The sequence below is a fragment of the Artemia sp. Qi Xiang Cuo genome, chromosome 7 (assembly GCF_049724085.1).
Source record: "Artemia sp. Qi Xiang Cuo chromosome 7, ASM4972408v1, whole genome shotgun sequence".
Classification (NCBI taxonomy): domain Eukaryota; kingdom Metazoa; phylum Arthropoda; class Branchiopoda; order Anostraca; family Artemiidae; genus Artemia; species Artemia sp. Qi Xiang Cuo.
This window is the reverse complement of record NC_142800.1, coordinates 33397172-33414742: the sequence shown is the minus strand read 5'-3', so window position 1 is coordinate 33414742 and position 17571 is coordinate 33397172. Positions and strand designations below refer to the sequence as shown.

At 37.8% G+C, this 17571-nt stretch overlaps 2 protein-coding genes and 1 long non-coding RNA gene across 4 annotated transcripts in view; 1 reads left to right on the top strand and 2 right to left on the bottom strand.

Annotated features, from left to right (window-relative positions):
- The window catches only part of LOC148950179 (uncharacterized), a 555619-nt gene that overhangs the window by 19497 nt on the left and 518551 nt on the right, over nucleotides 1–17571 (bottom strand). The window lies entirely within an intron of this gene.
- The window catches only part of LOC148950184 (uncharacterized), a 76916-nt gene that overhangs the window by 4052 nt on the left and 55293 nt on the right, over nucleotides 1–17571 (top strand). The gene's annotated exons all lie outside the window — the stretch shown is intronic.
- LOC148950185 (uncharacterized) overlaps nucleotides 1–17571 on the bottom strand; it is a 75371-nt gene that overhangs the window by 5725 nt on the left and 52075 nt on the right. The gene's annotated exons all lie outside the window — the stretch shown is intronic.

Sequence of the window (17571 nt, the reverse complement as noted above, 5' to 3'; positions counted from 1 at the left end):
AAAATTTTTTACACAATAAGCTGAACCAAGATGAGATTTTTGAAACCACTCAGTCATATACAACTTAGCAAACAGTTCATGGTAACAAACTGTAAGTAAGGAGTGACGTGGCTCATTAGTAACCAAAACTATAAAAAACAGAGTTTTGATAACAGTAGATACATCAACAAAATCCAATTTTTAACTGGGGACATATAAGGTTTTTATAGAAAGCGTTGTCGTAGAAACTTCAGAAAGGGCTCATTCGATTGGAAATTTAAATGGCTTGTTTCCTTTTCAATAGTCGAAAGTGATTGGAAGGCAACTAACACCCCTTCCATGCCCGCCATTTCCCCAAACACATCCAATCAAAATTTGGAGATAGTCATTTTGTTGAACGTAGTTTAAAGTTCTAGAAATTATATGTTTGAGCAGGACGCTCCCCCCACAGTCTTCAGGGCAAGGGTAATAAATTATATCCTTGGGGCATATATTGTTCTTATGGAAGGAATACTCGTATAAACTTCAGAGTGGGCACATTTGATTGGAAATTGAAAGTTCTAGTTTACTTTTTAAGCGTCAAAAGATATTGGAGGGTAACCAGCTTCTCTCCCCCTCCCCCAACCCTTTATTCCCAAATGCATTTGATAAAAATTTTGAGACAGCTATTTTGTTAAAAATACTTCAAAGATAATATAACAAAAATTCCGGGTTCGACACAACCCCCAAGGGCCTAAGGCAGGCGTTGTAAGTTATGTCCTGGGGGCATATATGATTCTTACGGAAGGAATGATCGTATTAACTTCAAAGAGGGGTAATTTCATTTGAAATTGAAAGTTCTAGTTCAATTTTTAAGAGTCAAAAGAGACTGGAGGGCACCTAGCCCCTCCCCCCACCACGTCTTTTTTTCCTCAAACCCATCCGATAAGAACTTTGAGATAGCCTTTTTTAAATAGTTCAAAGACCGTATAAAGAAAACTCTGGGGTCGGCACAGCCCCCCAAGGCCTGAGGGCAGGCTTTGTAAGTTATACCCTGGGGGAATATATGGTTCTTATTGAAGGGCTGCTCGTAAAGCCTTCAGAGAGGGCTCATTTGATTGGAAATTGAAAGGTCTAGTTCAGTTTTTTAGAGTCAAAAGAGATTGGAGGGCAACTGGCCTTCCCCCCACGACCCTTTTCCCCAAATGTATCCAATAAAAATTTTGAGATAGCCATTAAGTAAAAAATTGCTCAAAAGCCAGATAACAAAAACTCAAGTGTCGTCCCAACCCCCCACGGCCCGAGGGCAGACGATGTAATTTGTGTCCAGGGGCATATATGGTTCTTATGAAAGGGATGCGCGTATAAACTTCAGAGAGAGCTCATTTGATTGGAAATTCAAAGTTAGAGCTCACTTTTAATATTCAAAAAAGATCCAGGGCAGTTAGCCCTTCCCCCGTGCCTTCTTTTTCCAAACCCATCTGATGAAAATTTTGAAATAGATATTTTGTTAAAAATAGTTCAAAGGTCAGATAAAAAAAATTTGATGTTGACACAACCCCCCAGGGCCCAGGGGCAGGCGTTGTAATTTATACCCTGTGGGCATATAAGGTCCTAATGGACGGGATGCTCGTATAAACTTCAGTGAGGGCTCATTTGATTGGAAATTGAAAGTTCTAGTTCACTTTTTATGGGCACGTAGTCCCCCCCCTCTATTCCTTGCTTTTCTCAAACCCATCTGATAAGAACTTCGATATAGCCATTTTTTTAAAAATAGTTCAAAGACGATATAACTTAAACTACAGGGTTAACACAGCCCCCCAGGGCCCAAGGGCAGGCTTTGTAAGTTATACCCTTGGGGAATATATGGCTCTTATGGAAGGGATGCCCGTAAAAACTTCAGAGGGCTCATTTGATTGGAAATTGAAAGTTCTCGTTCATTTTTATAGTCAAAAGAGATTTGAGAGCAACTAGCCCCCCCCCCCCACGCCGCTTTTTTCCCGAATGTATCCGATAAAAATTTTGAGATAGCCATTAAGTTAAAAATTGTTTAAAAGTCAGATAATAAAAACTCAGGAGTTGACATAACCCCCCAGGGCCCGGGGTCAGGCGTTGCAAGTTATGCCCTGGGGGTATATATGGCTGTTATGGAAGGGTTGCTCGTATAAACTTCATAAAAGGCTCAGTTGATTGGAAATTGAAAGTTTTCATTCACTTTTTACGAGTAAAAAGGGATCGGAGGGCAGCTAGCCTCCCCCCACACGCCATTTATTTTTTTCCCAGAGGCGCTTTATATAGAAGGGGTCGTCGTATCAACTTCAAAGGGGGCTCCTTTGATTGGAAATCAAGAGTTCTAAGGCCATTTTTTTAGAGTCAAATTAGCAATTAGCCCCCCCCCCCAAGCCCTTTTTCCACAAATATATCTGATAATAAATTTTAGGTAGCCTTTGCATCCGATGATTTTTTTTGAGATGATGGGGTTCTAATTAATATTGTAGATTTTACGTTGATGAAGAGACAATGGCTCGCTAATTGAGTCTAATGATAGGAAGTGGTTAATTAAATAATACCAGCCAAAAAGAAACTTAACCCAAACGCTGTTTATTACCTGTTATAAGATACGCCTATTATTTGCATTTAAACTTAGCAGAAAAAGGGATTTGGGGTACTTACGGAGAATAGATCCTCGCGAGATTCAAAAACTTTTTAACTTACTTGTTTGTTATTCCTAACAGCGCTTCACTTAACTCTACCACTATCATCTGCCAATCCCCCCTCCAAATACGAAAACATGTTACAAGAATTACTTATTCTTAATGAACATGCAACTTGGGCTATATATTTTCAGACTAGGAGGGGGGATAAAGTAAATTGAGACACTTTCAGGATCGATATAGATAAATATTAAAAAAATTATAGGCTAATAGTTTTTAATATTTACAATTAGCATATAAATGAGGCTATTAACAATGAAACATGTCATAAAGACAATCGACCGTTTCAATGATAAAATGTTATTTCTTATATCCAGTTTGAATCCGATTTATTGGTTTTAATTATATTTGAACGCTAGAAAAATCAAGAAAGGTTAAGACACACGGTAGATATATGATTTTTATTCAAATATAGTATTATATAATTCAAATTAAAAAAAAATATGTGTTAACACCAAAACATACTGACTCTCATTGAATCTTCAGGCATATACAGAATTAGTTTAAAAGAAGGGGCTGGGATGGTTGTCAAAATCGATACTAAATCAATTAAAACTAAAGAATTTGGGATTTTACCGGGGGGATTTTCCTTAAAAAACCTTCCGACGGATTGGTGAACTTCTGGGGAAGGGGACGCCGGTTCCCTATCTAACTTGAAGATTCCACAAGTTGTCATAAATTCAGAGGATAAAGACAGGAGCTAGAACTTTTGTTCAGGAGGTGATGATTTCTTGGGAGAGGATGGGGGAAGAGGTTCTACCCAACTTTATACATTTTGCGTTTGTGGAGAGGCAAAGGCTCCCCAGTTACAGAGAATATTTCCTCGCGAACAATGATCTAACGTCAGGTTCAACAAAACGTTTTGCAATTAGGTTCAATAGATTGTCAAATAAAAATTCTTTTTTTTTCATTTTTGTACCCAAAATATACTTGTGAGTGGCCTCCTCTAACAAAATCAAAAAAAAAACAAAAAACTTTTAAACTACTTATTTATCATTGTTACCAGTACTTCACTTAACTTTACCAGAATTTTCCGCCGTCCTCAACCGAAAATACTAAAATATATAGGCCTAACCAGAATTAATCCTACTTATTTTCAATGAATTTCCCATGCTTGATTTTTTCTTTAAGTTTATTCAACGACTAAGGAGGAAAGCCTACGTCAATTTAGAAACGAAAAAACTTATAAATAATATTTAACTTGAGCAATATATTTGCGCATTAAGAGAGAGGTTAAGCAAAGGGAGGTAGTCTTAGGAACGATATAAATAAGAATAAAAGATAAATCATAAGAAGTTTTCAATTTTTCCAATTAGCCTACATAAGAGCTATTAATTAATCAACATGTTTAGAGAACAATTCTTTCTCCATAGCATACAGAAAATGGTGGCCGGCGTTTACCCCCCCCCCCCCCGGATAATACCCCCCTGACAAATACCCCCCACCCCCTGCGGAAAATACCCCCCCCGGAAAATATCCCCCGGAAAATCCCCCCCGTGGAAAATACCCCTCCCCCCCCCGCGGAAAATACCCCCAAGGAAAATACCCCCTCCCCCCGGAAAAAAAACGGAAAATACCCCCCGTGGAAAACACTCCCCGCGGAAAATACTCCCCCAGAAAATAACCCCCCGGAAAATAACCCCTTCTGACAATACCCCTGCGGAAAATACCCCCCCCACCCCAAAAAAAATACCCTCCGTGGAAAATAAGGCTTTCCAAATTTGAGAATTTTATTTGAGTTTAATTTTTCTAATTTCCTTAGGGGGATGGAATTTTCGCACTTGTGTATTATGCGCCACACACTCAAGTTTACGTTGTGTAAAATTCCTGAACAAACCAGTTTTTTTTTTAGTTTCTTCGTTACTTTAGAAATAAATTTGCGCTATAGATTTGCACATTAGGGGGGGGGGGGTAAGCAAAGCAGGTCTGCATGCAAAATGTGTTTGATACAATTATTCTGCATATTAGATAGATAGACAAATAAGTGTATTTTAAAGCCAAATATACGGCCATGAACACAGTAAAACAAAATAAATGAATATAGTAAATGGGGAGGGGGGTGTTTAACCCTCCAAAAAATTTCCACCCATTTTTTAATTTCCGTAAGGGGATGGAATTTTGGTAATTGTGTATTATGCGCCACTCACTCAAGTTTACGCTGTGTAGAATTCGAGAACACACCGTTTTTTTTTTGTTAGTTTCTTCGTTACTTTACAAATAAATTTGCGAAAGTAGACAAATAAGTGTATTTTAAAGCCAAATATACGGCCATGAACACAGTAAAATAACATAAATGAATATAGTGAATGGGGGGAGGGTTTAACCCCCCAAAAAATGACCTCCCCACGAACCCCCCCCCTTCTTTGGATAGTAACCCCCGCGGAAAATACCCCCTCCTTTGAAAATACCCTCGTTGGAAAATACCCTCCCCCCCTGTGGAAAATAATATTTCTAAATTTGAAACTTTTATTTGAGTTTTTTTATTGTTTTAGTCAGTTTTTTTTACAGTTGAAGTCAGAAAATACTTCTTTCTAGGTAAATGGCCACTTCTATTTAATAGGCTTTCTAGTTTTCAGTTTGTCTTTACTGGTTGTAGGCTTTATTTTCATAGTGCGTGTCCTGCTAGTTATGGTGGTGGGCCTTCCCTTGTACTTTTGATTTGGAAGTTATGCTGGATAATGCGTATTTTGTTGAATAATACGTATAGGCCTATACTTTGCCAAACAAACGAAATCAAAAGTACTTTCAGCGTCGCCTCAACGCGGCGGGGAAGTGGCAACAGGGTGATCTTAGATATGACTTTTATGAAAAGAAAATAATATTCAAGGTAAGGAATAATTTCATATATAAGCATTCTGGACCTAAAGCTCTTCTTTTTCTACATTGTTTCCAAATCGGTTTCCACTAGTTAACAATATTGTAGTTTCATTAATATCTAACTCCACTCTGGCTAAGCACGCTGAATCTATTTATCTGTAAAATCAAAGCTATAAAAAGAGCTGACGCATTTGTAGTCGTCTTAATTTAAGTGTTGGGGATATGATGGGCGTGGAAGGGGGTTTTGTTGCCCTCCAGTCATTTTCGACTATTTGAAACGGCACTAGATCTTTCAATTTCCAGGACAACTAGGCCCCCTCCCACGTCACTTTCCCAAAATCGTCCAATCAAAATTTTGAGATAGCTTATTTCTTCAGCATAGTTGAAAGGCCCGATAACTATGTCTGGATATAAAATGACCCCCTACAGCCCCTGGGGAAAGGTTTTTAAACTATAAAAGTCGCCCTTTATTTTATTTGTTATTGGGAAGTATCTATACATTTTTCGGGTGGGGAGGGGAGGACGAATGTTCTGCTGGGAGAATTTTAAATAGTATCCAGGAGATGAAATTTTAAGAAGAAATTTTACGCTGGGTGAATTTGCAAGAATTCATATATGAAATATCTTTATATGTCTTGCTTTCTCTTTGCCGATTTAATTTTACGCGAGTAGTATCTATATACGGAATTCAAATTACACTTGGGATTGCATAGAAATTTTCTAAAGAGTGTAACTTATATGAATCCTACAAGAAAAACCAACGCATGAGACACTACGTAATCATGTGGACATAGCAAAAAAGTTGGTAAGCTCTAAACTTACAAATCATGGTTTGAAACTGTATTCAATGCTTTACAAGACAAACAGACTGGTTTTTGCTATTCATATCAACTGTACAAAAATATACATGGTTATGTTTCGTGGGCATTTAAAAAAAAAGCTGGCAACCTATAAACTGGTCGGACATGATTTGAGAGTATAGTCGAAATTATATAACTCAAGCAGAGTGTTATTTGAGGCAACATCCGTTTTTTAGGGATTCAATCTAAGACAGCGGAGGTTGCTCAATATACGATAACTTGATCGGTAATTGTTTATAAATAAAAGGACTGATTTTTTATTCGTCCTTGAGATTTTGAATAAAATGCTCATACCTTACGATTAAATTTTCATAACGAATTAACATATTATAGATAATACATTGAATATTATTGACATTGAAGTTATGGATACATCAATTTACTATATGAGAACAGTTTACTAAATTTCTAAATTTATTTTCAAATAAAATCATTTTACCACCCCACTAGTAAATTCAAATTTCTGAGGGACATAGCCCCCCTCCCCCCAACAATACAAACCCTACAATACTTTCTGGGGAGGGGAATGGAGGCAAGTATTTAGTTTAAATAATTCTAGGAGGAATTGAGTTTTGTGGGAGGGGTGAAAAATGGTACTTATTAAATATTCAGGTAAACATATGACTAGAAATGCTTCAGTATAAATAATGCTATTGAGTCTTTCTGAACTTTCTGGGGTAAGTATTTAGTTAAACTAATGCTAAGAGGAATTGAGTTTTGTGGGTGGGCTGGAAAAATGAACATTTTTTTAACTTAATGTTTAACACAATGGTTATTTCACATAGAAAATAAACCTTTTTTCAATAGATTAATGAAATAGCAGCGTAATCTTCATTGGATCATGAATCACCACCTTTTAGGGGGCCTTAATCAACCGAAGCACCACCAATGGAGTTTCAACAAGGACTTACAGAAGTTTTAGATAAAATGGAATGACAAAGGGGTTTTGTAAATGATTGTTTTGGGGGTAAGACTAGCCTAGACAATTTAACTTGTGACATTGACATGATGAAGGACCTGGAATGGACAGATAGCTTTATGCGAGAGCATTTAGGCGATGTTAGTATTGCGTTTGAACCGGCTCCTCATAAAGAAATTCTGTCACAAGACAATACAGGCTGGCCTGATCAGCTCTCCCCAAACACCTTGGAACACATACTAACTGACTTGGAGGACTTCATGCCATCTCCATCCATTGTAATTGAACAGACTGGGGGTGGTGCTATTGACAATTCTATGTCACCCCCCACCATTCCGCTTAATGATGCAACTAGTACTAGTAGTAGTAGTAGTAACGATACAGCAACAACACAAGTATCCCCTCTTCCAGATTTTTCATTTCCAACTCTGCCTTGCACCACAAAAAGGTCTACAGCGCCAAATTCAGGAACCCCTTTAACTCTCTAGTGTCGGGGGATATAATAAGAGATCCCTCTGCCATTACACATTTATATAATAATAAGATTCGAGCCATTCTTGAACAACAAATGGGGGTGTGGGGGTGAGGGTCAGTTTAAAAGCATCAATAGCACTAAAAATATTTTTTTTAATGAAAATGCGGGCAAGGTGTATTCGAAATACTTGCACACAGAAATGTTGGCAATTCTCCTGCATTTATCAAATTATGAGGAGGTTTTTCTAAATTGGGTTAATATTATTCAAAGTAAGTGGGAAAATTATAACGAGGGGGTAGTGGGTCGGTGGTTTTATTTATTGAAAGTTTAAATGTTAATATTTGTAGATTTAAAAAAGATTTTATTGTAAGAGGTGGTGGGGAGAGGGCTATAGTTATAAAATATCATTCAGATTTAGATGGATGTAAGGGGGTACAAGGAATCTGTTTGGATACGAGGCTACAGTGTTTCAAGTATGCATTTTTAATTGCCGCATACAGACCTCTTCAAATAGATGCATCTAAGAAAAAGTTGGATGAAATGGTAGTTAATGGTAGGGAGGGTTCAAAGTTCCCCAAAGTAGATTTCAATTGTTTAAATGGTCAATTTCCCGTGACACTAAAAGGAATAGATATTTTCGAGCGGGCTAATGCACATTTAAAGATTGGTGTCACGGTGTTACAGTATGAAATGGAATTTGAGGAGGGCCACTGTTCCGATAAGAAGGGCGTGTTATTTCCAGTGAGGGCTCCTTCAATTGAATCAGTGGAACATTGGGTGTGGCTTCTATACACGCCACCCACAGGCCCCGCAATTGGACATTTTAATCCAATTACCGATATCAGCAGGGTTCTATGTGAGGGTAAAAAGGGGAATTGGGGTGTGTGTTATTACTGTCCAACATGCCTCTCAAGATTTCACTCTGATTTAAAGTTAAAGCATTACATGAAACACTGTAAACGTCATGGATACCAGGCTGTGGAGACGGTAAGTGGAGATAGAACGATCTTACGTTTTAAAAATTTCCATAACACGCTCCTGCTGAGCAATAAGATCACTTTGGACTGCGAAGCGAAACAGACAGACGTGTACGATTCGTCAAATTCAAATCGTGTTAAAATACATGAGACCATAGGGGTCTCTTACGCTCACACGCAACGAGATTCCAATAATACCATGAAAGTGCTGGATGTAGTTGAGATGTTGGGTGACGGTGAAGACTGCATGCGCTCGGCATTGGTCAGTGTAATCAAAACAGCGAACGGTGCAATTTCGCGCCTTCGTTACACAAACTATCCTATGATCCTATCACCAGATGACAGATTGGCCATTAAAAATCATAAAATGTGTTGGGTTTGCAAGGGAGAATTTGATGATGGTGTTGGGACTGGGGGGGAGGAGGAAGGTGATCGACTATGATCATTTGTGGCAGGAAATTACATCGGGGGGAGTAACTTTAGGGGGGAAGCACATCAGTCCTGCAATTTAAACGTTAGACAGCAATATTTCGTACCTGTTTTTATACACAATTCCAATTATGACTTAAATTTTGTTCTACCGGCGTTAGGCCGCATTGCCAAGGGTGGAGTTGTAGATGACGCATAGATAGATGGTTCTTTTTCATATAATATCATACCCAAATCATCGAAGAAGCTACTGCTGCTAGAATTCATATGGATAACAGTTGACAAGGGTAACACGTGCCTGAATAAAATCCGTTTTTTAGACTCTTTCAGCTTCTTCCCCAAATCTTTAAGTCAATTGATTCAGGTACAGAAAAATGACAATTTTGATACCTTCCCCCTCCTCAAACAGCGCGTCCCCGATGATGAAATGTATGATTTATTAACGTGTAAGGGTATATTTCCATATGATTATTACAACTCTGGCTCGAGGCTAGATGAGGTGTCACCACCACCCATTGAAGCTTTTTACAATTCTCTTACTGACAGTGAGTGCACCACTAGCGACTACGAATTTGCTAAGAGGGTTTGGGCAAAGGGTGGATGTAAAAATGGGTGGAATTATTGTAAACTATACTTGGCCAGTGACTTACTCACTCTTCTGGACATTGTGTGCAAAAATACGGATAAAATCTATGGGGAATTTTGGTTGGATTTAGGTTATTATTTTTCCACTCCTCATCCGGTGATGGACTTGATACTTAAAATCAGTAAAGAAGAAATAGGTCTTATAACCTTTGTGGATCAGCATCTGTTTGTAGAGAGATCAATGCGGGGTGGGTATGTTTTTCACGGGGATTGTATCATGAAAACTGATCCGACCAGACAGCACACCGATGAAAAGTCGGACGTGTTTTTTTTATATGAATTCTCTTTACCCATCGGCAATGTCTCACTACTGTTTGCCGTGTGGCAATTATAAATGCTTGACAATCCGTGTGCTTTGATTTTCCCCGACATTGCTAGTGTTGAGGAGAATGGTGCACAGGGATGGTTTTTTGAAATTGACGGTGAAATACCCATGGAAACCCATGACTCAGTAAAAGACTTTGTTTTTCCGTGCATAAATAGACCGGTGGGTAGGGACTCTCTGAGCCCCTGCAATTTATCTTTAGTAGAGGATGGGAGTATGCAATGGATACCTTCAAAACAAAAACTTATTGCTGACCTCAACCCGAAACAGAATATCGTCGTTCATCACGTGCTATTGAAATGGATGGTGTCCAATGGTTTCAAGATCACAAAGATTCATAGAGCCCTCCAATTTGATCAAAAGCCTTACATGAAAACGTTTATTGACACCTTTGTCAGTAAGCGTTCACAAGCGAAAGAAAGTTGAAAGAGAAGTCTATAAACTCATTTTGAACTCAGCTTTCGGTAAAATATGCGAGAGCGTACGAAACAGAAGTCGATGTGACATTGCAACCAATCCCAAAGATTGTGCTCGAATCATTGCGGATCCAAACTTCACATCGTTCACAATCATAGACTCTGATATGTTGCCCCTACACCGCACGAAAAGAAACATTGTTTTAAATAAAAATATTGCAGGCGGAAGTGCAATAACTGAAATATCTAAAAAACTCATGTTCTCATTTTATTATAATGTATGCAAGGTACAGTGGCAGATTGAGGGATAAGTTCAAGTGTATTACGGGGACACCGATTCACTCCTGTTAAAAGTCAAAACTGAAAATCTATTGAATGATTTGGAAAATGGTAAGTACATTAGCTCAGGAATGGACTACACTAAGTGGGATAAATCCCTCTACCCAGAGCTAGTGAAACGCCAGGCCCAAAATCAATTGTTAATGTTAAAATCTGAAACGGGTAGCGATCTGAAACGATATCCAGTGGTGTGTTTCCTGGACCAAAGGTATACTGTGTGGAAACGCACAACAAGGATATCAAACAAGTTTGCAAGGGGGTACCTACACAATTCGTAAAAAATAATTTCGACATGAGTGTGTATAGAAACTGTGTGGAACGTAGTTTAGTCCCAAGAGCGAAACTCATGGCGATTCGCTCTTTACAATTTAAAAACTACACAGTTAAGGTTGAGATAAACGCCATGTCGGCCATATCGGACAGAGTCTATGCACTTGAGGATGGTGTGAAGGTACTACCACACGGTCATTATTTAATTTCAGACCGAGTTGAACGTATAGAGTACAGAAAACAACTCGGTCTAGAAAAATTAACTTCAATTCATTAAAAAAAAGTACAAATTGGGTGGGAGGGATTTTTGGGTAATGGGTGTTTTTAAATTCTTTTTTTTTATCACAAACAATTTTCAATTTGTGTGTATGTGTGTGTGTGTTTCTTTGGAAGGCAGATCAATTCCAACTCTTTAAGGCCAGCCCCCGGCCCGCCGCAGCGGGACCCCGCTTCCCGGCCCGCGGTGCTTCGCCCGCGGTGCTTCCCGATGGGCTTCCCGCTTTTTTTTATCACAAAAATTTTTAATTTTGTGTTTAGATGTGTGTGTGTGTGTGTGTTGGCACGGCATATAAATACCCACTTTTTCCGGCCAGCCCCCGGCCCGCCGCCGGGGCCCCCCCGGGGGACCCCCGGGGGGACCCCATTTAAAATGCTGTAAATAAAAGTGATATTATTATTTTAAGTGCATTATTCTAATAAATGTTGTATTTTTATAAGTAAAAAAAAGTGTATTTATTAAAGTGTTTTTTCTAGTGCCTATGTAAATGTTGTATTTTTTATTATAAATAAATTAAAAGAGTGTATTTTTTCATGTTTAATGTGCTTTTTTCAATGTAGTATTTTTTAAGTGTTGTTACTTTCTATGTGTGTATAATAAAAGAAAATATGATTCTTTATTCGTCTTCTTCTCATTATTATTATTCTTGAACGGACTAGTAATAGTAGGGAAATTTTTAGTCATTAGACAGCTATAGTCTACAGTTAGTTGTCTAGGTGAACTGTTGAAGAGAACATGTATCAATTTAAAACACCATTCAGATCGTTTCTGTGTGGGCCGTCAATGTCAGGCAAAACAACCCTCTTAACTAAAATAATTAAAAATTGCGATAAAATGTTTGTTGAAAAGCCGAAAAAAATCTACTATTGTTACAGTATTTGGCAGGAGTCATACGATAAAATAAAAACAATTGGCACGACAGGATTGGTGCAGATACAATTCATACAGGGACTTGATGTTTTCAGCATTATTGAACCAAACTTTTGGCTGATTATTGATGATCTGGCTGAATCTATTGAACAATGGTCCCAGGAAATGCTATAACTATTCACTGTTCGCTGTCATCATGAACAGATTTCCGTTACTCTGGTTCTACAGAATCTCTTTCATCAGAGCAAATGTATGCGAACACTTGCATTGAACTGCACCTACTATATCATCTGCAGAGTTGTTCGTGATTCTAGCTCGCTAATAACTCTCAATAAACAGATATCTCCCGGTGCCCCTAAATTTCTGCTCTCAGCATACAATCAGGCAACTATTAAACCCTACGGCTGTATCCTATTGGATCTTAATCAAAATACACCCGAGGATCTGTGTGCAGTCACAGATATTTTCGACAATGAAATTACAGCATATCTCCCCGTGAACACTAAAAAGGCCTATTAGTTGTTGTCATGACACTGAGGAAACTAAATGAAAATAGACATTTATTTTCAGTTTTAAGCACTTGAAAACTCTCTCTTAGGAAAACCTTGCTAAAACATGGCATTGACAATGATTTCATTAATCTAGTAACTGAACTTTATTTAAATTTGACCGAGGACAATGTTCAACTACCAGAAGTAGTTAAGCAACAGGCAAAGCAACATCGTTCCATTGTACGTACATTGGCCTCTAAAAGGAAAGGAAAGAATTTTAAAAAGAAACAACTTCTTCAGGCGGGCGGTAGCTTTTTCACACTTTTACTGCCAATATTTGCAAGACTTGTAAACAGTTTTCTCTAGATGGCAAAACCCTATAAATTGACTCAAATAGAACTCGCTTTCTCACCTGTGGAACACTTTGAAAATAATCTGAGTAATTACCTTGAAAACAAAGAATATTGAGCATGATGAAAAACTGTTTTTACTGCATGATACACTTCTCAAAGAGGACAAACTTTAGCCCTATCGTGTAAGACCCAATAGTATAAATCACAAAAAAAGAATCATCTCCTCAGGATTCTGGTACTGCTGCTGCTGGAACAAAATTAAAGAAGTAGTAATTATATTCATTTTTATTGAAATTTTTAAATCTATTACCCCAATAGTATCGTGAAAAAATAACACGACTCCTAGCCTATCTCATGAAATATCGTTAAGATCATATTTAAGTTGATAGCAATGGGAAGGGTATTATTATTCACGGAAATAGCTGTAATCTAATTGATTTAATCTATGCTATGGTTAAAAATCTTAAATGACTATTGTCATTGGACGATCATCTATACAACTGTCTAAATACATTAAACTTTCCCAAAATTCTTATTAGCAATAGGCAAATTCTAAAAAAATTAAATGAACATGCACAATCATCATCATCAACAACACCATTAAAATATGAAGAGGAAGAGGAAGAAGAAGAAGATTTTAAATCAATCTTGGAAAATACTAGCACACCTAGTGGAAACTTAACAATGGTGGCGAGGGAAAAGCGAAAACGTGTCATGTCACCATCACCCCTATCACAAACCAAAACTAGTATACAAACGGGTAGCGGACGTTACAATATGTGTTTACGTTCAAAATGGTTTAAGTTCTGAAAAGTGTCTATGAAAAAATTGGTGAAGTGCGGAGTTTCAGCTCCCCAACTAATCTTTCCAAAGTCACTGGTGTTCACACTAAAAGAGTACAAGACTATCTAAAAAATGAATTAAGTTACACTCTGCATACAAATCACAGACTTCGTGCTAATCATTATCGAAAAACTAAAGCCTTTTTCCCATTACATATAATGCAAGCAGATCTCCTAACTCTAGATGAGATTCAACGACGTCACAATACACCGTACAAGTACATTCTACTTGCAATCAGTGTTTATAGTCGTTATGCATATGCAATTCCATTGCGGTCAAAGAGAGGTGTTGAAGTTGCTCAGGCTATAGAAAGTATTCTCGAACAGGATTCGTATAAAAAAATTCAAACGGATCGTGGTAGTGAATTTGTTAACCCCCATGCTGCAAAAGTACTAGTGAAATATAATACACTGCTCTATCATAGTCATAGTCCTATAAACTCTTCATTGGCCGAACGATTGATAAGAACTATTCGGCTTTTAATTTCAAGATATTGTACATTGAAAAATACACCGGCTTTTATTCATGATTTAGGTAAAATCATGTTGATTTATAATCAACGACCTCATCGATCACTGTCCAACTCAACCCCAACAGAGGTTCATCATTCTGATTATGATACAATTGACACCTTTCTTAAACAATATTCCAATGAAACGATTGTCAAGAAGAAAAATGAATTCAAAGTCGATGATACTGTTTGAATTAATAGAACAACTAATATTTTTGTAAAGAGGACTTACTTGCGGTCCACATAACTTTTTAATGTGGAAAAAATCTTAGACACTAAATCCATAATGTATCGTTTGCGCGATACCAAAGATGAAGAGATTCTCGGCGGCTTTTATGATTATGAACTACAAAAGGTTAAAAATAATAGTGAAATCTATCAAATTGAAAAGGTATTAAAGACTCGTACTCGCAGGGGTAGGAAACAGTTACTTGTTTGATGGCTAGGATACAACTCTGATTTTGATTCTTGGATCGGTGTTGAAGATATTGACAATGCCTAATGATTTCTATGTAAAATTTATGTCCAACGTTTCCGATCCTCTCTGCAACGACTTGAATAAGACAAGTGATTTTTGGACAAAACTCTCCCCCGCCATCAAGTTTGACGGTGCGTATGAAGTGGCTCTTGTCGACTGTATTCTCAAAAATACCTATGACATCCTGAGAAAGGATCGTGTGCATGATATAAAAGTTTTACCATTCGATTGGTCACACTTTGTCGACTATGAATGGGTTAAAGCACTTAAATCTAGTGAATATCCACATGTTAAATTGAAATACATTGAATACGATAATATGACAGATTTGTGTCGTACAATCAATAGAAAAATTTCATATCGTAGGAATGGTACATTCCATTTTAATTATTGATTGGAACACGATAGGATTTACATTACCTCACCTGTTGACACTGAAATAATTATTCTCAATGATAATCTGAGAGATATTCTTGGCTTTAAACAGAATATGATCAATGGGAAAAATGCTGGCACCGTTTATGGGATGGATCAAGTTATTTTTGCTGATTATCCACCTGGTTTCGTCTCGGACTCTTGCATATTTCTCTATGACTCCTTTGTTGAAACATCGAGAGTTGGTAATTCAAATGTCCCCTCCTACGTGTTCTTAAACGAAAAACAACTCATGAACTTGTTCATCACTATAATATAAAGCATCTTCAGTATGTTCCTGTAAACACTTCGTATTTGGAACTCTTTCAGTTAATACTAAGAAGTGAATTGGGTGATCCTCTAGCAATAACAAAAGGCTTAGCAGTGATTACTTGTCATTTTTGACCCATTGTCGGCGACAGCACAACCACCTAAAATGAACAATAAAAGAATTTCATTTGTCTGTCCCGATATCGATTGCTATGTTGGTGCTCTGAGTCCACGTCAAATAGGCAATGGATTGGACTACTACAAGGGGCGTACTACAATGTCTGGCTATGGTCTTGGTAGCTGGTTTGCTACGCTGTTTCGTTCTGCACTACCCCTTGCCAGAAAATATCTTGTACCAGCTGCATCAAATTTTGCTGCCTTAACACTACAGGACTGGGGGTCGGGCAAGAATTTAAAGGACAGTGTTAAGAAAAATATTAGATCTTCAGCAAGAGCCGTTGGTGAGAAATTAAAATCTCGACAAAATGGGGAGGGATTGAAAAGGATACGTGCGCGTCATTCACTCATCAGTCTCCAATCAGGCAGGAAGCGAAGGACATTAACAAGGACTTTGAGGAATAAAATAAGAAAGACCAACAAGCAGAAGAAGAAAAAGAAAAAGAGTGTTAGATCAAAGAAGGATTTCTTCTCTTAAGATGACTTATCTCCGCCACAAGGAATCATATCCATCAATCAGTTCCCCATTGAATCTATTCAATGCTGAAAATGTTGATGTTAGTGTCAAGTATGGCTACTATGAACAATTTCACCCCCCAGCAACCCCTTTCGGAAAATATACACTTTCAAATATTTTCCAATGAAGACTATTTCATTGACTTGTCATCAACATTTATTGATTTAAATGTTACGGTGAAGAAAAAGTCAGATGATACAACTCCAACTGCTGGCGATGGTCTCTCCTACGAAAACTGTATTCTACACAATCTCTTCAAACAAATTAATGTTTTTATTAATGGAACATTGGTGAGCACTAGCAATAATTTATCCAACTATGCAAGCTACATACAATTTATGATGATGACACCAAAGGCATACAACGAGTTGAGAGGACAATCATTGGGTTATGAATACCGATCAGGTGTTGATACTGACGGCGAGTTGACTACTGCAGTGAGCCATGAGTATCATCTGGTTGGAAAATTAAACCATGAGATATTCAATATATCCCAATGGTTACCCCCCAATGTCAAGATTGACATAAAGTTAGAGCTGGCCCCATCGAATTTCATTTTGAGAAAAACATTTCCTGCAGCACCCATAGCAAATGTCATTATCACATTGGCAGTTTTCCACGTCTGAAAATAACAAGTTATGAGCTCAGTTGCATTGACTGTGAAAAATCTCACAGCCCATGGTAACAACATGAAACATCTTGTCCCCCATACGGTCACCAATCAACGTCAAAGTGCCACCGGCTCTCGTAGCTATAGCGATTCATCATTTATCAATAGAGAAATCCCATCACAATTGGCTTTGGCCTGTTTGAAGAGTGGTAGTGCCGTTGGATCCTGGACAGAATCCCCCCATGATTTTAATTTTTTTGGTCTATCTAGCCTTGTGTGCAAAGTGAATGGTATTCCACTGTACACTCTATTATTTGACGAAAAATCCTATAGAACTCTGTACGAGTTGACCATGCAATCCCTAGATCATGACTCTCAACTATTTAAAAATGGAATAACCGATTCAATGTTTTCAAAAAATCATGGGGTAATTGTTTTGGACATGTCGGGGACTCAGGATATGAGCATATTACGAACAGGGAATGTACGTTTAGAGTGTACATTTGCCGATGCTTTGACTGAGAGCATCACGCTGATATCACTGAGTCAATTTGAAACCTATTGGGAGATCCCACCCGACGGCAGTGTTCTACTAGACCTAGCACCATGAACACAA